The sequence below is a fragment of the Canis lupus genome, chromosome 15 (assembly GCF_011100685.1).
Source record: "Canis lupus familiaris isolate Mischka breed German Shepherd chromosome 15, alternate assembly UU_Cfam_GSD_1.0, whole genome shotgun sequence".
NCBI lineage: Eukaryota > Metazoa > Chordata > Mammalia > Carnivora > Canidae > Canis > Canis lupus.
The window spans coordinates 22,096,199-22,122,036 of record NC_049236.1 but is presented as its reverse complement, the minus strand read 5'-3'; the positions used below and the strand labels follow the sequence as shown (position 1 = coordinate 22,122,036).

General features: G+C 37.8%; 1 protein-coding gene and 2 long non-coding RNA genes across 9 annotated transcripts in view; 1 reads left to right on the top strand and 2 right to left on the bottom strand.

Annotated features, from left to right (window-relative positions):
• The window catches only part of SYT1 (synaptotagmin 1), a 535,022-nt gene that overhangs the window by 160,146 nt on the left and 349,038 nt on the right, over nt 1–25,838 (bottom strand). The gene's annotated exons all lie outside the window — the stretch shown is intronic.
• Nucleotides 1–25,838, top strand: part of LOC102155931 — a 304,818-nt gene that overhangs the window by 169,252 nt on the left and 109,728 nt on the right. The window lies entirely within an intron of this gene.
• On the bottom strand, nt 20,272–23,063 carry LOC111099018. Its single transcript, XR_005370397.1, has 2 exons — nt 22,793–23,063; nt 20,272–20,404 (listed from the first exon to the last, which is right to left on the bottom strand). It is a non-coding gene; the product is annotated as an uncharacterized LOC111099018 (long non-coding RNA).

The window sequence follows — 25,838 nt, the reverse complement described above, 5'->3', positions numbered from 1 at the left end:
TACTTCCTACATGTTAAAAACTAGGTCTTTCTTACTTTTTTTCAGAGAAGTGAATTTCTTAAATTTGCCAAACTCAGTATTTAGAGCTTAATATGGTGTTTTCAGATAGAATCTACATGGCTTTATGTGCTCTTGTGTACAAATTCAGTGCTCTAAGGGGGATATCTATTGATGAAAGCTGCTAGTAAATATTCTTTTTAAAATAAAAATGTTATTCTCAGATTGAAAAACAACATTTTTGTTTTTTCCTGAGGCAGGCTTTGGCACTGAGCAAATTTGTAAAAATTATTTATTTAAAAGGCCCTCATAAACTTTTTTTTTTTTAACAGTCCAAATTTCCTTCCCTTTAATAGAGCAAAGTGTCACTGGGAGCAAAGGTATTGTGGAAGGCACGTTTATGAAAAAGAAACTCTTACTATTACTGAAGAGTAGCTCGGGTGTCCAATTTTTGTCCCCAAATCCAAAATCTCATCAGACAGAGGAGTCCTACAGAATGAATAGCTGGGGAAAGGAGCTTTATAAAGTGCCCTATGGCCAAGAGGCGCCCGGTTCTAGATTTTCTGATTCTAAGCTCTCACTTCTAAATAGACTTTTTTTTTTTTTTTGCATTCTCTAAAATCCTGACACAGTCCCACCAGCTTAGTGCTCAGTAAACGTTAGGTGGCTCAAAGGAAACCCACATAGCCATGTTCTTGGGCTCAAGTACAAGTAGAATGGGATGGTCTCTCAAGTACAGGACTGTCTCAAATGTTTTCCTTAGGTCTGCTACTCAGTCACATTTCCTTAGCTCTGATTCTCTCCTGCCATATCCCCATGTAGTCAGCTTTTGTGGTCTCCTAGGCTGGCAAACTTCTGGTGGATTTACTCATTGGGTTTTTGATAAAATCTAGGGCAAAACTCATTGCTGTGTTTTTTATTTTATATTTTTTGCCTCGATTTCACTTTCAAGTGCAGCTCTGTGTTATCTAGCAGGTTGCATTCCCATTCATCATATTAAGAAACAACCTAAAATCCATATCTCTTTCACAAGATGGGCTGCATTTCCCTGTCTCAGAAATAGAACCTCGTCCATTTACACCAGTCCTTGGTATTTCAGCCAAGAGCCTCAAGATGATCCGGGTAATACCGTTGCTATGGCCACTACAAAAATTCAGCAATAACTTCAAGCCTTTTCTACTGTTGACATATCTGTTTTGTCATGAGTGTCTCATTGCCGCACTAATGTCTGTATAATCTATCTTATGAATAACTCACGTATTTCTTCATTCTTAGATTTACTGCAGCTTTTTTGCCAACTTCCAGGTTTACCCCAAACAGTCTTTCTAGATCATCAGGCATTGATGCAAGATGCAGAGTAGAATGTGAAAATAATTTTACTGTGAAACAGTAAGAAAAAATAATCTATTTCAAAGCTTTACTTTTAGGCTGTTTATGAATAATTTTAAACACACAAGGATAATTCTTCAAGAATTGGCAAAAAGCCAAATAAGCCTTGCATTTTAAAGCTTTCTCTAAATTGCAGCATGCAAATAGAAATGAAGCACTGGAAATATGTGGATTAATATACTCATTAACTACCTCTGGAGCAGCGCATTAAATGTGAGATTTGAAACACTGTATGAAGTCATACAGAATATGGCTTAAGAATAAACCAACCAGTCAAAGGTCAGAATGAAGAGTTTCTCATTATAGACTGAAACCAGCTTCAAAGACTGTGCATTCTTTGCTCCTGGGTATTAAACAAACTTACTTTTTTTCCTCAGTCTTGAGGATAGAGTCCGAAGCCTCTGTTGAATTATATGCTTCTTTTAAAATATGACAAAATCTATAGTGTCTTGATGGGAAAACAGACATGGAGGGGGGAGCAGGGGGACAGGGCGTGTGCCATGTGTTTAAGTTTCTATACACCTGGGAATGTGTGGTACCCTTATGGACATGACAGTGCCTAGTCTAAAAGACTGTTGGATTCCAAATTAAAAACTCCTTTCCCAGAGAATCATGGTGAAATTCACAGAAATGAGGGAATTCAAAAAACAAAAAAAAAAACCTTACTCCTTTATTTGGTCATTTGACTTTTCCCCCCCCCTCTTGGCAACCTGCTATGTGCTTCTGCTGTGCTGGGGGTGGTGAAGGAACAGAGGAGGCAGGTCCCTCTCTCTAGGAGCTTGCAAACACTACCTTCCAGGAAGAAACTAGAAAGAGACTGTATAAAGGATTAAATACAAAATTCAACAGAGTGGGTGGGCTCTGTAGGCGGCAGGTTAGGAAAGGGCAAGGTAAAGAGTCCTCCCGTTCCTGAAAGCTCCAAACAGGAGGTGAGTCCCGAGGTAAGCTCCCAAACTTTTCTTGCTACACAGTGAAAACAGCATTTTGGGGATTCCAGTTTTTCCCTCCTTCCTTCCCTGAGTCCCTCCCATCTTGTCTGTCTTCCTCTTCCCTCCTTTTCTTCCTTGATCCTTCCTTCTCCTTTTTCCTTTGGTTTTTAGATTCCCTTTACTCTGTCTTCTCACCCAGTGACTACTTTGTTAAATAAAGCTCTCAATAAGACACTTGGGAAAGAGTCATAGTAAATGAAAAGAGAGTTCCCTGCGGTAAACACATGTAGCCTTCCCTAAATAGCCTTCAGCATTACCTGAACGTGTTTCACATTCTCCTCTTACATAGATAGTTCTGTTGAGCTTTTTCAGTATGTGCTCCTGATGGAAAAGCAAACTGGAAGATACATCTGCATAACTAGGTTGTAGAAAGGATCCAAGTCGGGGCTCCTGGGTGGCTCAGTGGGTTAAGCATCTGCCTTCGGTTCAGGTCATAATCTCAGGGTCCTGGGATGGAGCCCTGCACATCAGGCTCCCTGCTCAATGTGTGTGGGGGGGTCCTGCTTCTCCCTCTCCTGATCCCCCATTCATGCTCTCTCTCTCTCTCAAATAAATAAATTAAAAATCTAAAAAAAAAAAAAAAAGATCCAAACCATTGAGTAGAGTTAGCCACTCGTTAAGGCAGATGGATTTCTTTTTTTTTTTTTTTTTAAGGCAGATGGATTTCTAAACAGTAATACAGAGGCTCATTCATTCATTCATTCATTCATCCCTTTGAGTGTCTATTTAACACATTGATGCTTAGGACATTGAAGGAATAATGAAGAAGTTCAAATTTGCTTAATTTGCTTAAACAGTTTATAATCCATGTGGGCAGATGTGATTAACATACATGAAGCAAATTGTAAACAACAGGACAGCATGTTAAATGCCAAATTAAATGGGGTCTTTTGCTTGACTCTGATTCCATTATGTAGTCATAGAAATCTCTCTCTACTTGTCAAAAGATCTCTTGTTGAGAATTATTTTTAAAAACTTAAAACTCAAGAAATTGGGAAATCTGCCTCTCTGCCCATAAACTCTTAAAATACCGTTAATGTATTTAAAAAGCTTCAGTAAAATAGATTGCTTTGAAAAGCAGAAAGTCACAACCTCTACATTGAGAAATTTTTACCAGAACCTCTATCTGCTGATGTGATTTTGGTGTGTGCTTGGCTACAGAACAAATTCCCAACCCCTGCTGAATAACTTCCTAAGGTTATTGATGTTTCTCGTTGAATGTAGTGATTAGTCTTGATAACAAAAGTTTGTTGACTGAGGGCCCTTTTATCTGCACAGGTATTAACCAAATAATTAATTTTATAAAATGTCTATAATAATAGTCTGCTTTCAATGATAAGGCAAAGTCATCCATATCTTCACAATATTGGAATGTCTGAAATTTGACATGGAAAAAATGATGTTGGGTCTTCAGGTAGAGATAAGCCCCAGCACGACTTCCAGAGGATTTAGATAAGGCTCCAGTCAGCCGGGGAGCTTGCTGTCTGCAGGCTCCGGGGAGAAGTGCTTTGGTAAACAGGAAAGGCTGCCAGGTAAGTTGGCAGAGGCGAAGGCGATTCACGGGCTAATCAGTTCGGAAGCCTTTGGAAGTTTGTAACAGTTTTCAGTCATGCTGTGGACAACACAATTTCGTGGTTAAAGGCAAATCCATTTATCCTATCAAATTTGTAGCATGTCGCTTTTGAGTTCTGATTTCCAAGTTCAAAACTAAGAAAGAGTAGGTCTCAGGTTTTTCTTCCCCTAGTGGAAGCTACCTTTCTTCTTTTGTATTAAAAATCATCATTAAAAAGCATCTTTTGAATTCTGCTTCAGTTGGTATTTGGTTTTCTTTTGATGCTTTGGATTTGGCTAACCTTGTCTTTAATTTTTTTCTATCTTTGGCAAAGATGCCCAAGGAAAAAGAAAATCGATTCCAAGAATTAGATATGGCACCTGATGGCAACATTTGGTTATTTCAATATCCGAGCCTCTAGTTGTTTCTTTTCTAAGCAATTTCATAGGATGATTAAATCCCGTTATGGTAAAAGAACGTCAGCTAGACAGGCAGGTAGATTCTTGATGCTTCTTCATGCTGGTGTACGACTTCAGGCCAGCAGTCATAAGAAACAAAGAAAAATGTCCCTTAGCCTTGTCAGCCTCCTGTTTTGGAAGGATTTCCACATCCCCCTCCCCCGTACTTTCTGTTTATTATTCTAGGGGCAAGTGACAATGTTTTCAGAATTCCCTGTAACTTGGAGCGATTTGATTGTACTGACAGGAGAGCTGTGTGGTTGCTATGCATGAGCAAAGAAGATCAGGATGTTTGAGTCTTTCCAGTCATGAAAAGGAAGAGTCAGGCTCATTAATTTCATTACTATACAAAGTGACAGGTAGACACAGGGAAAACAAAGCCCCTTGCTTGTCTCGCTACCCGCAGGACATTTTTCCTTGATTATCCAATGGATTCCTGCTGTTACAGACCCAACTTATTAATTTTCCTTTCCATTTGTTGTTTTCTCTGTGTCTCTCAACGTGTTTTTTTCTCCCTGGCAATTTGTAGCATCATTTCTTCTTTTTGTTTCTCGGTTTTTGGATTTGAACTTTCATCTTTATTTTTCTAAAGTTCCCGTGATTCTTGATTTATTTTCTGTTCTTGCTTTTGAAGGAACTTCCCTATGCCAGTCCATCTCATATATATACATATATATAGTGGCTTTTTGTTTCTTTATTTTTCCCCCCATTTAAATCTTATCCCTTTCCTTTAGAGTGGTACTTCAAGCACTGCAACTGGGAGCACATGACCTCAAAGCCCTTTGTGAATCTTGCTTGGTTTTGTAAATTCACCCAGAATGTACAATTTTCTTTATTCTCTTTTCCTTGTCAAACATAGCCATTTCCTCCCTTAAAAGACTCTCGAGGGGATCCCTGGGTGGCTCAGTGGTTTGGCACCTTGACTTTGGCCCAGGGCGCAGTCCTGGAGTCCCAAGATCGAGTCCCGTGTCGGGCTCCTGGCATGGAGCCTGCTTCTCCCTCTGCCTGTGTCTCTGCCTCTCTCTCTCTCTCTATCATGAATAAATAAATAAAACCTTAAAAAAAAAAAAAGACTCTCGATAGACTTCCTCCAAACGTCTGCCTGAGTAATACCACACCCGAGCACTTTATATTGCCTCTCATGCACATTTAGTTATGCTTTCTCATTTGTATTATCATATATATGATTATATATATGATTTTATTTATTTATTTATGAGGGACACAGACAGAGGCAGAGACACAGGCGAGGGAGAAGTGGGCTCCCTGTGGGGAACCTGATACAGGACTCGATCCCAGGACCCCAGGATCACGCCCTGAGCCAAAGGCAGACACTCAACCACCGAGCCACCCAAGCATCCCTGTATTATCATATATCGATCCTTGTTTTCTAGTAGCTTTGTAATTTGCCTCTTCAACATGGTGGGAGGGGGCTACCTACCTAAAGAGAGATAATGGTACTTTCCTTTCCTTGGCTTTCTATGAAGTATCTATCAGTTGGATTGGGTATGTGGGGAGTCATAAACAAATGCTTATTGAGTAAATGAAAGCATAATTAAAGGCAGAGAAAGCCTTCTTAAAATACTCTTTAGACCTAGTGAGGACGTGGCTCCATTGGACTTCTTGTTAAAACTAAAGGATATCCTTTTTTTTTTAAATACTAAAGATCAAATACTGATTAAACTTTAGAGATGTATTTTCCAGATTGTTTAGAAAATTTGTGCAAGTATTCTTTATTTTTCTAATAAAAGCTTATGGAAAAAGCAATGACGTTCATTTTATTCCTGTCATTTTTCCTAATTTTTATGCTGTGTATCCCCTATTGTATTATTGATACTGATAACGGTTTTTCCTTTCTTACATCCAGCACCTGTGATATTCCCTAATCTAATTTCTCATTTACATACTTCTTTCACTTCATGAGCCTCTTCCCCATGACCTTACTCCATTTGACCCTAAAACTAAATTGCAGAGAAGCTAAGGTGGTGGATTCCAGAGTCTCCATTTATGGGTGAGAACACTGAGGATCTGAAATGTGGCTTCCATAATGTGATTCATATTAGAGTCGGGATCAGACTGAGGTCTTCAGTTTTCATGCTCTTTCCATGTATTTTCATGTCCCCATTGAAAACTGAGCAAATATTCATTAATTTTATTTGCTAAGAAGAGTTTAGTTTGGTAAATATATTTGTATATGACTATCAGGCTTCCTCGAACTGAAATAATTTTTTATTGTTTATGCCAAATCAGTGACAGTTGTTTGTCAAAAAATCTGATTGATAATAATCATAGCATCATGGGCAATATCAAATATACAAAGGATTATGAATCCTGACTCCAAGTTTTGCCACTCAAATTGCCAAATAAATTTGATCCAAGTTATTTAAACTTTCCTGAACCTTAGATTCAACACCTATACTGGGAGATGGGTGGAGAGAAGAGACTCTTGTATGAACTCTTAAATGATCTGTGACATGTAAATTTGTAACGTGCAAAGTACTTAGTATGGTGTGTAATGGGAAGGAGGGTTTTAAAGGCCAGTTACTGTTTGCCAGCAAGTCCTATTGAAATTTCGTAATTTGAAAATGCATAAAACTTTACTGAAAAAGAAAACTCTAAAAGTTACATAGATAATAGATGAAATACAAGCAATTTGTATGTCTACTACAATTCTTAGCATACTCGACGTGCTCTGCCCTAATGATACAGCAGAATGTCAGGGAAACATTCTAAAATAAAGATTGCTGTGCTGTCAGAAAATCGAAAGGCAAAGCATTTTGATAGTGTTTAAGCTATTCATGGATAAATAATAGAATAAATCAAACTTTTGAGAGAATAAATAATAGTTCTTTAAAATCACAGTGGCCAAACATTGTTTTTTATTCAAATAGAGTGAAGAGCATTAGAATAATATTAAAATTTGTACTAATGGAAACAAACACAATATGCACTGTTCTGTATTTTCAGTAATTAGCCCAGCTAATGCACCTGAAGTAAATGTTTTAACGCAGCAGTAAAGATATTTGTGGCAAGAATTTTACTCTTTCTAGTGGCAAAATGGTAGGTTTTGCTTGATTACACTTAGTTCTGTGGTGCTTATGCATTAACAGTATGCTCTAGGATGCTGTTTTTTTTTCCTTCAAAATTGGCCAACTATTTTAAGTGACTAAAACAGCTACCTTGAATTCAGTGTTTTTTATTCAACAATTATTTACATTTTTAAATTAGAAACATTTTTTATTAAGAACCAACTTTGTATGTAATATGTTTCCACTAAATAATACATAACATAGTTTGAGTTTATTATTTCATTTAAATACTAACATCTTCATTCATAAGTGGAAAATTTAAGGTACCAGAAATAATGTCACTGTCCACAGATCCTCGGAAAGGATCATGGCCCAATCTCAAACTCAAGCTTTTGAGCCATCGAGCTCTTTCTATTAATCCAAGCTCTGATTATTCCTTTTCAAATCAATCAATGATGATAACATTTAAGTTTACCTAGGATCATGATTTTGGTCCTTTACTATTTAAATCTTTCCAATGCCATATACATTTAATATTTCTTTTTTTTTCATTTAATATTTCTTATTCATCAATTTTTTTGCTGTTTCTGCCCACAATTTTCTTTTTTTTAAATTTGCCCACAATTTTCAAGAAAATGGATTCATGTAGCTGAAATTTACATTTTAGTATGTTGTAAAATAGTGAGGTAGAGAATTTCCTTAATGATTAAAAACTATGAAACTTACTGGAAGAAATAGTTGTTGTTTTATGGTTGTTGTTTTTTGTTTTTTGTTTTTCTTCAGTACTTTACCTACCCGTAATCATCAAAGTCAAGAACCAGGTCACTGAGCAACTATTAGGATGGTTATATCCTTAGAGGATCACTAGATTGGGATACTGCCTGTAAGAAACATAATGACCTCACTATACTAGTGGCCTCTTAAGATTCTTTGAAAAACGATAGTGGATACGTTACTTAACACATCCAGGCAAATGTCTTTTTTCAAGCAATGTAAAATTTTATGTTTGAAGTTCATCTTAATGCTCTAGAGTGAAATAATAAAAAGATAATTTAGTGGGCTGATGTGAGTAATCTTTTTGATGGGGGGTCACACTATTCTCTGTGAAAAGAATGTTTACTTTAAATTATTGATAGAAGGGAAAAAATAGCAGAGCACTTAACGTAAAATAGATAATCAGAAAGAAGGATCTTGAGAAAAAACAATCAAGAAGTAGAGAACATTATCTCCTCTTGAAAAGCTTACAGCTGACCTCAGAAGGATAGCACATTGACTTATAAGTGGCAATTGATTGCTCTAAATCATTTTTAAAATCAGTGTTCTTTGAAACCTACCATACATTTGAGACAAACAGCATGAAGCTTGAGAAAGCATTCTGTGGGCATTGCAAGAGGGGCAGTAAGTAATCCTGTGTTCATGTTAACCTGGCTTAGCCCCCTACCTGAATTCTGTGTTCCAGACTCCACTCCTCGTCCATCTTGAAGCACAAGGGGCTGCCTCATTTTCCATTTACTCTACCTCCACCGTGGGCTGCTCTATGCATATTTGACACGTGGGGGAGTGAAGAGAGGGAGAATAGAACAGAGTCTGGGGAAGCTATTTGGAACTGTTTGGTTCCCTGGCCTTTTCTCTGGTTGTCCCAGAGCAACCATCGAAATTGTGAAGTGGGGAGGAGAGGTGGTAAATAGTGTGTGGAGTGCAGTGCATTTCCAGAAGAGCTGAAGCCTGACCTCTCCTCCTGCAGTTCTCAGAAGTGGCAGAGAAAGGGGCTGGCATCTCCACATTTCCCTACGTTATGAGAAGGGTGTTAGTTGCTTTATTTCAGGGTCTTATGGGTGAGAATTTCCGGTACAATCTCAAAAATGCAAATGTGAAAATGATGAAGACAAACTTAGAGATGTACATTCTTTCATAAAGTACGAGTATTCTGTGGAGTTGGACATGTGGTGCGATTATATAATAGTTAATGTAAAAAATGATCTTGGCTCTAGTCCTCACCCCAGTCCCCACCAATCAAACCCAAAGATTCCACAACAGCAGATGCTAACACCTACGGCTGGAAAAATATCAGAGAAGAGTCATAAGGTTGGAGTTAGATAGAAGTTTCTTTTTCTTTGAAAAGATGGGATAAATACTGTTTATTTTGAGTGATTTTGTAATTTTCTAGGCAAAACTCCAACTATGCTATAAAACAAAATAGGCTCCTTGGTGGGGGGGAAGCAAGGTATAAAGAGAAAAAGTCTTTAACACAACTGATGAGAATCATAATCAATATACAGTAATGGAAAATAAGTTTCTCAGATGGCCTGAAACATGATTACTCTGTTATTGTTACAAAGCAACACACAGGGTTCTGCATTTCTGGATCAGAATAGATTTGGATTGATTGACCTCACAGTGTCTTAAAGTTAAATATGTTTATGTGTGAATTTTAATAAATGTGAAATTAGGGATCCCTGGGTGGCGCAGCGGTTTGGCGCCTGCCTTTGGCCCAGGGCGCGATCCTGGAGACCCGGGATCGAATCCCACGTCGGGCTCCCGGTGCATGGAGCCTGCTTCTCCCTCTGCCTATGTCTCTGTGCCTCTCTCTCTCTCTCTGTGACTATCATAAAAAAAAAAATTTAATAAATGTGAAATTAAATAATAACATTAAAATTTTAGAAAATCAGTTATAATGTTATGTATTGGTTCAACTCATCATGGTATACTAGAAGATACTAGAGGCTTGGAGTCAACTCTGAGTTTAAAATTCAGTACGCCTCTGTCTTCTTTGAGCCTTCAATTCTCTACATGAAAGGTGGCAATCACACTGAATAATCATTGTGAGAATTATATGAGACATCTGAATACCTGGCACACAGATGGGGTTAAAGAATGCTAATTCTTTCCCCCATTATAGATAATAAGAAATATATATCAAAATCTATTCTAAAATTTACTATTTTTTATCCTAAAAGTATTTTTATTGAAATATAATTGACCTACAATATCTTGTTAGGTCCAAGTATACATCATTGGGAGCCAGTATTTTTAAATATTACAAAATTATCCCCAGGATAAGTCTAGTTACCATCTGTTGTCATAGAAAGATATTACAATATTATTGATTATATTCCCTATGCTGTACATTATATCCCTATGATTTACTACCTGGAAATTTGTACTTCTCAAGCCCCCCACCCCCCCACCCACCCAACCTGTCTGCCTTCTGGTAACTGGCAGTTGGTTTCCCGTATCTGTGTTTGCTTCTGTTTTATTTGTTTTTTAGGTTCCACATGTGAGTGAAATCATATGGTATTTGTCCCTCTGTCTCACTTACTTTGTTTAGCATAATCCTTTTTAGGTCCATCCATAATTGTCCCAAGTGGCAACATAAAAGTATTTCCTGGAAACATTTAAAATGATTGGACCCAAAGAATAAAACTGTTTACCTGCTGGGTTTCCTCCAAAGATATTGTTCTAAAAATCAAAGTAAAATAAAACTGACCCAATGTAACTTCTACAACTTGGAAGGAACATAGATAATTTGGAATTAACCCAGGGTAAAATAAGGAAGATATTTAAATTTTAGATTTACAAGAATTAAGAACATGTTCTCTAATTTCTGAGAAGGAAGAGTGAGAAGAAATAACCATTGTAGCAGAAGAGATTGAAAATGTTGGAGGCAGAGAGGTAGAGATCTTTTTAAGAGCTAACATATATTGAAAGAATTTTGAATAGAGCAGATTTGGCATATGGTCAAGTCTTACAGGTACTGAAGGTTAGCAGGCAGTTTTGTTTTTCATGCCTGGCCATCATATCATGTACAGTGTCTTTATTGGGTTTTAAGTCTGTGGCTTTAAAGTTTACTCATACTGTTTGGGGGACCTATAGTAGTATGAGAATACAGAGCACTCTTGGCCCTTATACCCTGGAGGAACAATGACAGATGGGGCTGCCAGAGGTGACTCAGGTGCCAGCAGCGAGGTGATCCCCATGTCATGCGCAGCAGTTTGCAAGGAGTATCCTTAGGTCTCATAATATGGTCAGATATTTTAATATCATAAAATGATCCCTCTCTCTCTTTAGCAGAATGGCTTGAGACACAGGTCTACTGGAAAACAAGAATGCTTTTCTGTACAAACAAATTGAATTTTTCCTTAGGACAATTCTAACACTCGGATAGACATGAGAGGGTTCTAAACTTCAACTTTTGAGTGGATTTGATCATTGGATGAGGAGTATGGGGGTGCAGATTTAGGAGCTGCAAGAGCTCAACCATGTGAGAAAGTTCAGATCTGGGAAAGGTTAAGATTCTCACGGCTTGGCATCATCCTAGGCACAAGATAAACTTTTAGTTCAGAAAGATGGGATTACCAGAACAGAACAGAATGTTATTTTACAGTTCATTTTCACTGGCCCAGAGTTAATGACGCATGAGAAATTGCCGTCACTTTGTGGGTATTAGGACAGATTTGAAAATGCTGGGTTGTTGCAGTAACTTTGATTCCACAAATCTGAATTTCTTATTAGAGAGGCATTATATAAAAATGGAACTTTTTTGGTGTTTGTGGTTCTCTGAGGAAGCATCTTGTATCAGTTTCTGAAGGGGTTTTGGGGTATGTGTATGTGAAGTATGCCCCTGGGAAGTGTCTTCTCAGACTGCATATTTCTGTAACTTTGGGGCTGCCGGCATTATTAAGGGCCAGAGAACAACAGCAAAGTCCTGAACGTCTACTTTGAAGTTCAATGAAATAGCTTTTTTCTCTAATTGCTTATTTACTTCAACCTCTCATGACAAGACATTCAGAGTACTTTCCAGTTTCAGAGCAACCTAGAGAGCCTCACTGAAATGGATCAAAATGAAGCAAATCCACCAGAACAATAGTAGAAAAACTGGAGGTTCTGCTCTGGGTTTATCAAAGCAGTCCTGTATTTGAATTTATCCAAGGCCATGGGAAATAAGGAGCAGTGAAATTAAAACAAAGGAAAATCTCGCAAATGAGACTGAGCAAGTTTCTGTTCTTTCCAAGGCTGTGGCTGCCTGTAGGAAAAATAGGTATTTGTAAATCTTTCTGAAGCGTGTTTGCCCTTTGCCTTGTATGTCCGCACATAATCAAAGACCTTTGAAAAAAAGCGGAGGTTCTTTAACGGCCTAGTTATGGTAGAAGTAAGATACATCTTCAGTCATTGTCTTCTTCTGATGCCGCATGTCAGCTCTAAGCCTAGATGTGTTAGGCTGTATCCAAGTCTGAATATGCAGTAAACAGGAAATTCAGTATAAGGCCCGCTATTGTTCATAATATTTAAAAACTGTGAATGGACTTTCCCCTTGTTTTGAATTTAGGGCTCTGAATTCTATTTCCTTGTAGGGAGGTCAATGTTAAGTCTAGATGTGCATGCCAAATGGCGTGTCTTTCTTTAATTGGAAAAATGGAAAATGATGCAGTGAGTACAGAGAAGAGGAAGAGAAAGCCCAGGTTCAAACTGATTACGGAATTGACCTAGGAACAACACCGGTTCGAACTGTGTGGGTCCATTTACACATGGATTTTTTTTTTATACGACTGCGAATGTGTTTTCTCTTCTTTATGATTTTTTTAACATTTGCTTTCTCCTAGCTTACTTGATTGTAAGAATATAGTATGATACATACACAAAATATGTTAATTGACTGTTGATGTTATTGGGAAGGCTTCCAGCCAACAGAGGGTATCAGTGAGTCACAAGCTATGGCAGGCTTCCAACTGTGTGGGAGTGGGTGTGCCCCTAACCCCCAGGTTGTTCAAAGGTCCACTGTATACTGAATATTTAAATTGACTTATACTGAATATTTCCTTCATTTTATGTGAGAGAAACTTCAGTTCCCCTCAGACCGTGTTTTCTCTTTCTTCATTACCAAACCTTCAAATCACCTCATGAATTTCTGAGCCCAAATGTCCCATAATTTTACCACTTTAACAATCAGTCACTTCTTTATGTTTTCCCTTCTAGTCCTTATCCATACATATATGTTTAGGGTGGCCTTCACGGTACATGCAGTTTTGTATTCAGTTTTTTTATTAGTAATTTTCACATTTTACTACATGGACTTGATGAATTCTTTCAAAGATTATTATTAAAACTTAAGCAAGAAGGAAAAAACATGATGTCTGGGGATCCCTGGGTGACTCAGTGGTTTGGCTCCTGCCTTCAACTCAGGGCGTGATCCTGGAGTCCCGGGATTGAGTCTCACATCAGGCTCCCTGCATGGAGCCTGCTTTTCCTCTGTCTGTGTCTCTGCCTCTCTATCTGTGTCTCTCATGAATAAATAAATATTTTTTTAAAAAAGCATGATGTCCATTTACCCCACACTAAGCTAAAGAACTAAAAGATTATAGGTACTACTGAGGCCACCTCCGACCACCTCTGATTGCGTTTTGTTCTCTCTTCCCAAGAGGTAACCTCTACATGAATCAAACATTTTTTTATTCCTGCGCATTTCTTTATGCTTTTACATAAGTGTCTTCATAAGAACTTTTTAGACTTAACTATTTTTTTAGATGTTTTATTCCTAAGAGAACTGCAGCACACATCATAGCCAAAATCTTAACAGTTCTTTGAATTTCATGGCTTAGAGTCAAAATAGCCTAACTTCAAAACCACAGCAGTGTAGGAAATGCACCATACATGATTTGTCTTCCAAATTACCAGAGACCTCCTACACACCCTGAAATCCATGCTATGTGTATTTTGTGTAGCGGTCACGCTCTGTATCCTTGGTGGGACCATTACAGTTTACAAAAGTGACACTTTCAGGCAGACTTCCGCCTCCGTGCCTTATGTGGTCGGCATTCTCATTTCATTTGGACTGTTTGAAATTAGGGATGCTAAATCAGAGAAAACAAACATAAAACTCTGCCTTCTAACACTGTCACAATCATTTTGAAACCAAATAAATCAGAATCCTTATTCTTTAATGTACAATCCATAGGGATACATAAAATAAAGGTGTACTTTAAGTTGGTTGTAGGCTGAGAAAAATACCTTACTTATTTTTATAGCAAAACAAAATAATCTCTTTTTACATTAACTGCTTAATTTGCTTCATCTAAGCAGTTGATCTTTTTCTCCTTTTTTTTTTTTTTTTTTTCTTTTTCTCCTTTTAGGAGCTTTGTCCTTAGGGAAATAAAATGCTAAGCATTGGAAGAAAAGATGCAGATACCACTGTGATGTGTCTTAAAACATGAGTTAGTTTGCTTGCTACTTTAAAAAAAATGATTTATTTATTTTGAGAGAGAGAGCATCTGAGCAGAGAGAGGGAGAAGCAGACTCCCTGCTGGGCAGGGAGTCCTATGTGGGGTTTGATCCCAGGAAACTGAGATCATGACCTGAGCCGAAGGCAGAGGCTTAACCACTGAGCCACCCAAGCACCCCTGTTTCCTTCTTTATTGATCCACTATGTACAGAAAGGAATTTTCACTTCCGAGGCCATAACCCAGTATCTGAGAGGGATATGGATATTAATATCCATTTCTAAAAGTATTTGAGGTTAATAGTGAGATGCTGTTCTTTCTTTATTCGTTCACTTAACCATATAGTTCTAGTGAGGTGATGATGATGATGATGATAGATTCTGAGTGTTGTTCAGCACCAAAAAGTGTGACTTCATTGCAATAACCACTGGCAAGATGATAGATGTAGTTGGTATTAGCCATGATACAAAAGCATCATTTAACCTCAAAACATGACTGCTAATCATCAAAACCACACTTGTAGCTATCAAACATACTGAACTACACTTGTAGAAGGAGAGGGATTGGCTGTTTTCCCACATCTCAATTAGTATCTTTGTCTGCAAGGTTAAATGTGAGTTATTTTCATCTTCAATAAATACATTTCCTTTAGCTTCAGGTAAAATTCAGTCTTGATGCATGTCGCTAAATATCTGTGGAGGCAAAATTTAACAAAATTGTCTCTATTGCTCTAAATCTTCAAGGTCATTTATCTTGGCAGTGGCCATACAGAGATTCACCTAGCCAGTTGTTACAAGCTACTTTTGATAGTGAAATGGTCTCTACTGGAGAGGGTACTAGTTTTCAGCAGCTAGCTTTGAGACTTCTTACAGTTAATTTAGAGGTGATTTATGGATATATATATATATGTATATATATATGGAAAAATACAGTATCCTCATGTTGTATACAAAGTCTTTGTAGTATTGCTACTCAGCGCAATTCAAGTGTAGGATAAATGAGAAATGTGAATTAATACATTGGGGTGGGCAGCATTTTACTTCTGCATCAGGCAAAGTAATTAGCATTAGCTTTTTGGAAGTATTCCTACTATTAATAAACTTTTGAAAAACCACATACTCTTTATAGTAGTGTACTATATGTACATAAGCTACCGTGTGGATGCTTGCCTTAAGAAGAAAGCGAAAATTGAAGAAATCTAAGCCAAGATTGAAAGAGAAAAACTGAATACTGATGGTATAACTGAAGCTTTAGGACACAAATATGTGGAAGCCAGGGGAGGTGGGTATTGGTTAGTTGAGTTTCAAGAACAAATAATTCACTTATCACTTATTTAAGTGAGAGTTGGATCTCACCAAAGGAATATTTATTTTATTTTATTTATTTAGTATTTATTTATTTATTATAGTCACAGACAGAGAGAGAGAGAGAGAGAGAGGCAGAGACACAGGCAGAGAGAGAAGCAGGCTCCATGCACCGGGACCCCGACGTGGGATTCGATCCTGGGTCTCCAGGATCGCGCCCTGGGCCAAAGGCAGGCGCCAAACCGCTGCACCACCCCGGGATCCCTCACCAAAGGAATATTGATGAATATATCACCATTTTATTGTGTGAAGACTCTTCCAGCTCCAAGTACACATTTTTTTTGGTCAAAAAAAAAATTGTTTGGGTTCATTGACTCAATCCCTTTTAAGATATTATTTATTTGAGAGACAGAGGGACAGGGAGACTGTTGGGGGTGGAAGGGGGAGCGGCAGAGGGAAAGAGAGTCTTGAGCAGAGTCCATACTGAGTGTGCAGCCTGACATGGGCTTCGATCCCACCATCTTGAGATCATGACCTGAGCTGATACCAAGAGTTAGCCGCTTAACTGACTGCACCACCCAAGTGCCCCAACCCAGCCCCTTTTAAAGATCTTGGAACTGTAGCAGGAGGAAAATACACATTTTCCTATATTTCTATCAATATACTTGATCAAAATGTTCAGTAAAATTCTTGTCATTTTAGCACAAATAGCTCAGAAATCATTGTGCTTGAGAGGATTATGGTTTGATAATTTAAATGCCATTCCAAAGCAAGCAAGCACAATAGCAAAGATTTTTTTTTTAAAGTCCTGGATATATTAAAATTAGTCTGTATCTAGGGGATTTTGCAGACCAACAGAACCTGAGATTCCTTTTTGAGCTCCTATTCTCAACACTGAATGGGTTTGCATTCTAATATTCAGAGGCAATTAGATACACCTGTGCTAATAAAAAAAAGGAATTGCAAATATTAGTAAGGGGAGTGTGTGTCAGAAGATGGAATTTGTTTTGCTGATTTTCTTGTCATCTGCATGTTATAGAAAGACATGGCAGTCACCTGCTTTTAGCTTTTTATTGGAAGCCATGCTCTCAATCTGCAAATTGTGTCATTTTTCAAAGCTGTAAGGGGGTTGTGGAGTAGATCATCATCATTCTCCGGTAAACTCCTCTCTTCCTACATCTCTCACCTTAGGACAAAGTAAGCTACAATTCATTTTTTTTAATTCTAGGCATGTGTTTTAATTCAAGAGATGGTTAAAGTTGCGATAATCATAATCTAGGTAATTAATTCATGTAACACCTTCTCCCTATTAACATACATCACTGTATCCTAAATGGTTAGGTGTCTAATAATGTGGCTGAGCAAATCTGTTTAGAAATCCACATCATCCCTTGTAATATGCAAGCAGAGAGATTTAGCAGTACACCACAGCGTCTTCTCAGACTTAGAATCCTCTCCTGGAACAACGGCATGTACTGTGAGTAAGGGGGGGAATCACATTTTAAAGAGGAAAAGAAGTCCTGTAGAAGGCCATTGCTCTTGTGAAAGGCCATTAACTTCTTGGTTCCTTAGAAAAACAACCATTCTCCTTTACTCTTTACTAAGAGAACACTTTTGTTCAGGTATCATACAGCTATTAGAATACTCAAGAATAGTAGGCTCCTTTTCCAGATCTGTGGGATGACTGATGACTGGATTACGTCAGGTTTGTAATTCTTTTCTTTTTTGTCACTCATTGGCCTGGGGTTGGGCATAAAAGCCAGGACTACTGATACTATATAAGGGGAATCTGCAGAAGATGGCTGGGAAGTATTGTTTTTCTCCCCGATAAAGAGATGGTTCTGAAGGTGAAAAAGACTCCTTTTGCCTTTTCTCCCCACCATCCCACTACCTGATTGGATTGTTCTGTATATCATGTTTGGAGCTGTCATAGCTATCTTTCAGTTATGCAGAGAAGTTTAAGGGAAGCTCAGTTACTGGCTTGAGAGTTACTCAGAGTTCCTGGCTCCAGCTGTAAACTAGCTCTGGAACTGCCCATGCCAAGACTTAATTCTATCTGAGGCCATTAAATGCTTTATTGTGTAAATTGCCGGTATGGGTCAGGATAAATTAGATTATGCAGCAGTAACAAACAATCCAAAGTATCAGGAACTTAAAACAACCAAAGGCTTGTTTTTCATACATGTTGGAGGTCTTTGTGGGTCAACAGAGCTTCTGGTTGTTGTAGTTACTCAAAGATCTGGATTGATGGAGTAGATGCATCTCCAAAATTGCTGGATTCAGTTCCAGAGGGAAGAGAGAGTTCTGGATAGAACTGTTAAATGCTCTAGCCCAGAAGTGACATACACCATTTCTGGTCACAACTAACCTCTCAGAACTGGTCATAGAGCAACACCTACAAGAAGGTAAGGAAGTACTGTTATGCCATCTGCCCTTAAAGAATGATCAGAAATACCTGCTGAACAGTACTGATGATAACTGTATCAGCTTAAGTTGAGAATCCTATTATGTGCCCCAGAAGGCATCCTTAGTGTAAGGATGATGATTAAAATTACTGAATATTAGCTACGTATCAGCTGCTGTTCTGTGTCTTGACTTACGTTATTGTATTCAGCATGTACAAAAATCTTATAAAGTGAGTACTATTATTCTCATTTTCTGATGAAAGATTGTCTCAGAAATTTCTTGCTCAGAATCATTAGTAGGTTAATGTTGGAGTCATGATGTCAAATTAGGCTATTTAGTTGCAGAGCCCACATTCTTAACTGCCAGGTCTGATGTCTCTAACAGTTTTGCTTTTTAAATACACACACACACACACACACACACACACACACACGTACACACCCATATCTATCGTCGGTCTGTTATCTGGTTTTCTACTATGTTAAGAAAAACTAAGCATGCGCAACTACCATACTTCTGTTGAAAAACATAAGATAAAATTTCATTAGAAAATGTGTATCAGTTACTACCCTGTGAGCTGGTGTCAGCATATTAGACAAATTTTGAATCAGTTTTCCCAAAGCAGAGGGGGGGCAGTTTTTCTTCCATGACTCAGAGGTGCAAAGTAAATTTTATAAATTTTCAAGTCTGAGGCCTCAGTCACTAATAGCATGAGCTCTACTCACCTGGGGTGAAACAAGATTGAACACACCTTTCATCATCCACAGAAAGAAAGAGGGTACCCATAGCCCAGAGCTAATCACTTGGTGGATGCTCAAATTCTGCACATAAATAAGCCTTACATTCAGATAATGACTGCAGATAGTTATTATTCATAGAAGTGTGACTACTTCTAGTTTACTCTTCTCTGGAAGACTATTTTCCTACTGGTACTCATAGACTAAATAAGGGTACATCTGAACTTTGTGATTCTGGAAGTTTATTTGACTCAGATTTTAATTTTCTCTTGTCTGTCTGAGCAAGTTCTGTTCATTTACAGGGGAGATTTCCTGAATTTGGATTTTGAAATTTGGATTATGGAATTTTAATTGAAAAATTCGTCCTTCAGGTTCACAATGTTTTGTTTGGTAAGATTCCTCTTATGGAAACTACTGCTTCCTTGTTCATTTTTTTTTATTTAAGGATTTTATTTATTTATTCATGAGAGACACACAGAGAGAAGCAGAGACATAGGCAGAGGGAGAAGCAAACTCCTGGCAGGGAGCCTGATGCAGAACTTGATCATGGACCCTGGGATCACACGCCCTGAGCCAAAGGCAGACGCTCAACCGCTGAGCCACCCAGGCATGCTGTGCTTCCTCATTCTTAATCAAGGTTATTTGAGTGTTACTGATCTTGTCGTCTTTTCTCAGAGCATGGGTGTGAGTCAGTCCAGTAAATGAGAGCATTCCATCTCCCCCCCCCACCCCCACCCTGGGCATGAGTGGTCCATAGATGGGCACGTTATTCAAGCCTGTGTAATAGTACCCAGGTTTGGACTGTTGTGACAAATGTTAGATCTAGAAAAGTCAACAGAAGGGCAGAAATTTCCCCATCTTCACGATCTATCTCTGCATTTAGCATAGTAGGCGCTCAACATGTATTTGTTGAATGAATGAAGAAGTCACTTTATGCTGATCTTACTACACTGGTTGATTGTTAGCCTTGAGCTGCCAGGAAGCTACCGTGTAGATGCTTGCCTTAAGAAGAAAGCGAAAATTGAAGAAATCTAAGCTAAGATTGAAAGAGAAAAACTGAATACTGATGGTATAACTGAAGCTTTAGGACACAGATATGTGGAAGCCAGGGGAGGTGGCTATTGGTTCATTGAGTTCCAAGAACAAATAATTCACTTATCACTTATTTAAGTGAGAGTTGGATCTCACCAAAGGAATATTGATGAATATATCACCATTTTATTGTGTGAAGACTCTTCCAGCTCCAAGTTATTAGAATGGATGACCCAGACTGTATTACTCTAAGTCACTGACTTGAACGTTTCACTCATACAGCAACCATAAAACCATCTGCAGAGAAAGAGAGACCACAGTTGTATACGAGCATTACTCTCAAATTTAAAATATTTTAAATGAAAAAAAAATATTTTAAATGGCTCAAGGGAGTTGATATATCTGAGGATGCTTCAACTTCAGGGAATAATTCCAGAGAAGCCCTTGATGGGAGTAATAGAGATATACTTACATACTGGGATTTTATTTATTAATAAAGAGTTTGTGAGAGTAGGAGCCAAGAGCTCTTTAGGACCAGGAGTAACTTATCCTGGAAGGCAGATATACTCAGCAGTGTGGCCTTTTCCTTCCTGGAAGGACTCTAGAAGGAGTGTTGTTACAAGTTCAGCTCTCGGCCTGAATCTTCCTTTATCCCTGACAGTGGCATCTTTTGTCACACACTTAAGAGCTTTGTATTTTCCTCCCTATATACAAGCTGTATAAATTTGAGTGAGTTAGTCTTTATGATGGAAATATAATGCTTATCTTATAGATTTATTCTTATTTTATTATTTTTTAAAATATTTTATTTTTATTTATTCATGAGAGACACAGAGACATAGGCAGAGGGAGAAGCCTGCCTGATGTGGAACTCGATCCCAGGATCACACCCTAAGCCAAAGGCAGATGCTCAACCTCTGAGCCACTCAGGCGTCTTTCCTATAGGTTTATATTAAGTAAGATTCAGGCAAACTACTTAATAATTACTGGTATTATTAATTACTGGTAATCATTATTACTATCAGAAGATTCAGACTATAACCTGTTTCTTGTCTGGTAGCCTACGAAATTTTAGCTTTCTATCAGCCTTGTTTTGATTTAGCAATCCACTTCTAGTATATGGGCTTCAAAATCATCATTTTTAACATTCTAGTCCAATTTCTATAATGAGACTTTATTCTTCTGAACTACTGTTGGGATGAAACATCTCAAAGAACAGTTTTTCTAGGATTGAAGACTTAATCTTGTTGATCTCTCCAAAGTAGTGAGACCATGCGTATGGTTAGGCTCCTGCTATTAACTGTCACATGACTTGCCTAGATATCTTCAAATGATCAGATGCTAGTTTTTACGTCCTCCCTGGCGGTATTCACTACTTCTCTGTGCTCAATGCTTTGCTGGACATTTGCCTAAAAAACTTACCTGTGATCTCTGTCCAGCTGTCTGATTAAGCAGCAGCTCCCTCATCATACTGTGTGTGTCCCCCCGGCTCTTTCTGCCCCGGCTGGCTTTGTCTCCTCACCATTTACACTTTGAACTCTTTGGATGGAACACTTGGGGGTCCATGTGAGGAAAAGCAGGAATAAGTCACAAAGTGGTTGCCTTTCAACCTCTAAGCCTGGAAAAGCCATATAGCTCCAGATAACATTCTTGAGAGTGGGAAAATAACTAAAAGATACAAAACCCCCACAAAATTAGTTTATTCTGTCAAGAATCTCCTATCTCCAAAGCCAGAAAATGAATTGATTTCATGAATTCTTGCTGGGTTCTCGTATTTTTTATCTAATTACTGGTGTATTAGAATCGATCCTATCAGCAACCTCCTTTGCAGGGCTCACTTTCAACTAGGATTTCCTATCTGTCAAGAGTCTCTGGTTGACTTCAACTTTTGCCCAAGTGGTGTTTATGTGTTTGTCTCACTGGTATCTGTATCAAATCTGTTTTGCCTGCTTGTATCCCAGCTGACCTGCCTTTCAGCTTTTGCATTTTTAAAGAACATTTTATTATTCTTCTACTTTTATTTTTTGGCTAATTTTGCCTCTCTGTCTTCTTTGCTGCATAATTACATCCTATTTACTGCCAAATTCCTCTTGATGGCATTTTGAGACTCAAGACTTCCTCATTTTCCAAACACTGTGTTTGTCCATGCTTTTGATATTTCTATACCTGAATTGCCAAGATGATTTCTAGCAAAGAGGCAAGAAACATCTTTGGCTCTCATACTATTATTCAAATAATTTTTCTTTTCCCAGTTTTTCCTTTCCTTTTTCTAAGAATGTCAGTAAGGTGCAATGGAGGTTCTCCATCACCTGCCCAATCCAACCTTTCCCTCCATTGAATCCTTGTTTAGAACATATTTCCCTTTTAAGTGACCTACTCTTGTGTACTCTCTATCCATCTCCTTCCACTTACAGGTAATCTTATCTTTTTGGTACAAAAACAATGTTCTTAACTCTCCATCAGGGGAGAATTCAACTTTGAGTATTTCCTCAGAAATGTCATCAGTCTTGCACCAACCTTAAGTGACTAGTGTGCTTGCTACAATATGGGTGGGATTAAAATGGCCTGTGATACTAACCAGGTCAAATGAGCTTAGGTCTGCCACAGTGAACTTTAAAAATTTGACTTAACCAGTCCAACTAACCTTTGCTATTATTTTTTTTAACCGATAAGATCTTCACTGACCTTGACTTTTCTGAAAACCCAATTCGAAATGTACTTTCTCATGAATATTTTCAGCCTCCAAGATGGCTCTTCTTACTTTTCCACTGTGAGCTCCTTTAGTGCAAATTCAGAGTTTTTACTGTAGTTTCCTGTGCTTGTTTTTGATTTTCTAATCTGGAAATGTTCTCCAACTCTTTGAATATGTGTTTCGTTTTGTTTTCTTCTGTTTTAACTATGAGGCTTTTGAATATCTAGGTTTATGTGCTGTAAGCATCTACTGTATTGTAACTCTTCCCCCTCCCAACTGTCATTACTGTGTATTCTAGAAGGTCGTTTAGCACACAACAGGCAACCCATTAAATATTGAGTGATCAGTTGCCAATGTGTAGGTGGTAGTAAAACAATCTACCATGTGTGAAGGGATTATATGTTTTTATTTTCTCCAATTGCTAGTGAGATGCTAATAACCCTGGTGTCATGAATAGTGCCTCATTAATTGTTTCTCTTACAGAAAAGAACTGTGAATCATTGATTTTGCTTGCACTACTTTTCATTATGCCCTATATATCCCAGCAGTATTGTTAATTCAATGGAAAAATGTTTAAAACCAATATTGTAAAGTCTAACTATGGTGGAAATCATTCCTATCTCATAAATTACACCTCGAAAGTTGCTGGTTTGCAACTTCCAATATCTTTTCAACAGCAGTGAATCAAAAGTGCTAGTAAACAGAAAAAAGAACTACACGAAGACGCCTGATAGCTCTTGACTTTGGAGCACTCTTCTTGGTGTCTTAATGTCTTCTCTGTAAAAACTATACATTAGAAGCTCACAGATGATGAGATAATCACTAAAATTCAGTTATCTTCACTTTCCCTTACCTCTTATGACACTTGGAGTCAGAGACAGGTTTAACAGTTTCAATAAAAAAAAAAAATCCCTCCTCCTTTGAAACTCTTGCTTTTGGTCTTTGACTTCCCATACATTTCAAGTTCTGTCACTTTATCCATGTAGCACTCCGAGCAAATGAATGCTCTGTCACCTTTATACTGAAATCTTGTTCTAGCTGGTAGGCTGTATAAGGGTCATGGAAAGGCACCATCTCAATCTTCTTGGAACTAACAGTAGCCAAGATAAGAGGTGAATACAAATGGTTATGATACAGGGTAGAATTAATGATAATTGCCTCAGAGGCAAAGGTAGAAAAAAAATGTAGAAATTCAGAGAAAGAATAGAAGAATCAGAATGGCCTCATCAAGGATGCACAGAATCCACATGTGTGGAGCTAATGGGGGAATGACAGGCAATGTGAATAAAAGAATGGAGGGAAAAATAATTACCAGATTAGAAAAGGGAACAATATCTTTTACTTAGATTCTCATGTTGGAATATCTATTTCTACTACTCAAGTCAGGCACTTCGTACGTGTTGCCTAGATTATTTGGATCATTTCCTAGGTAGTCCCCTTTTTCCAGCCTTTCCCTTTCCCAGTCCATTCTGAAATACATGTCCAGAGTAATTATGTTAAGCTCTACTCAGATTATTTCCCTGTTCAAATACTTCAGTGGTCCCCAGTGAAGCCTGGTGTTCAAGGCCATTGATAATTGGGCTCTACTCACTTTTAGTTTTATCTCCATTTCTCTTTGTGAAATATGTGCTTTGAACTTCCTAGTTATCATTGCCACCCCCATTCTCTCAGCTTTCCCTAGATTTAAAGTTTAAATAATCTTTTCATTTTCATTTTACCATTGATTTTCACACTCAAAACAATCACCATGGGGAAATATCAGAAAGGGAGACAGAACGTAAAGACTGCTAACTCTGGGAAACGAACTAGGGGTGGTAGAAGGGGAGGAGGGCGGGGGGGTGGGAGTGAATGGGTGACGGGCACTGGGTGTTATTCTGTATGTTAGTAAATTGAACACCAATAAAAAAATAAATAAAAAAAAAAAAACAATCACCATGTCCTACAATATCTGTTATACCCAATACCCTCAAAAGGACTTTCATTTTTCAGAATTGACCACTAATATCTCTAGAATCTATTCTCTATTTTATGTCTATTAGATGATTTCTGTAAAACATCATTTTTGGTACAATTAGATACTAGTTTGAGATTATCTCCTGAATTGTTCCTCCTAAAAGCTGGTCTTAATGCTGGAAAGAATTAACAAAATTAAAAAAGATTATCTTCACTTTTCTTTTCTTTTTGCCACAATTCTTGCAGTTAGATTTTTCTTCCCATAAGCATTACGTCATAAAATTCTGCACAAAAATACAACGTTCTCCTTAAAAAGTCAAAGCAAGGTTTAAAAGTTTTTCCTTTATATTTGAGTTTTCAAGTAAAGAGCAAGGTGATATTTTCTAAAGCATGGTTTCTGTTTAAAGATATAACAATTTCAGAGTCACGGTGAAAAAACTCAATGCTTATACTGGATTTTGCCATCATAACAGCTGTCACTCCATGGAAACAATTTCTAGAATTTCTAGGAATTGTATATACTTGCTAAGACTGTTCCCTACTTATAAGACTAAGTTTTAGAGTAACTTTAAATATGTTCTTGCCATTTTTACCACGTAAAAAACTAAAGAGCGAGATTTCAGTTTAGAAATAAAAGCTGTTCAAAATTAAAATTAGATGCCCAGTTTTACTAGCTCAATAAGTACTAGATTGAAATGTGTTAAAACTTAAGGGTGAGGGGAAGGTTAATAGGTTAATATAGTAGAGATCTCTTTAGTTTTATAACCAAATGTTGATATTTCCTGCAGAAGTGTATAGAAAGGGAAAGTCTCTGTGAAGAGAGAGAAAAAATGCAAAACCTCTGAAGGAAATCATGTGGAAGGTTCTTGAGGAGTGAGGTTACCGGACAGGGAAAACCTTTAGCAGATTGTAAAGATAGTGAGGGCATAGCAGTGTGCAAAGCCGGTGATGGTGATGAAGGTATCCACAAAGGCACCTGAATTTTAGGCCCGGAAAAGAGCAGAGAACGCTGATGGCGATCAGTATGAAATCCTTCCCTGCAGTGCTTTAAAGTGCCCAGAGTGTAATTGAAATGAATTGATCAGT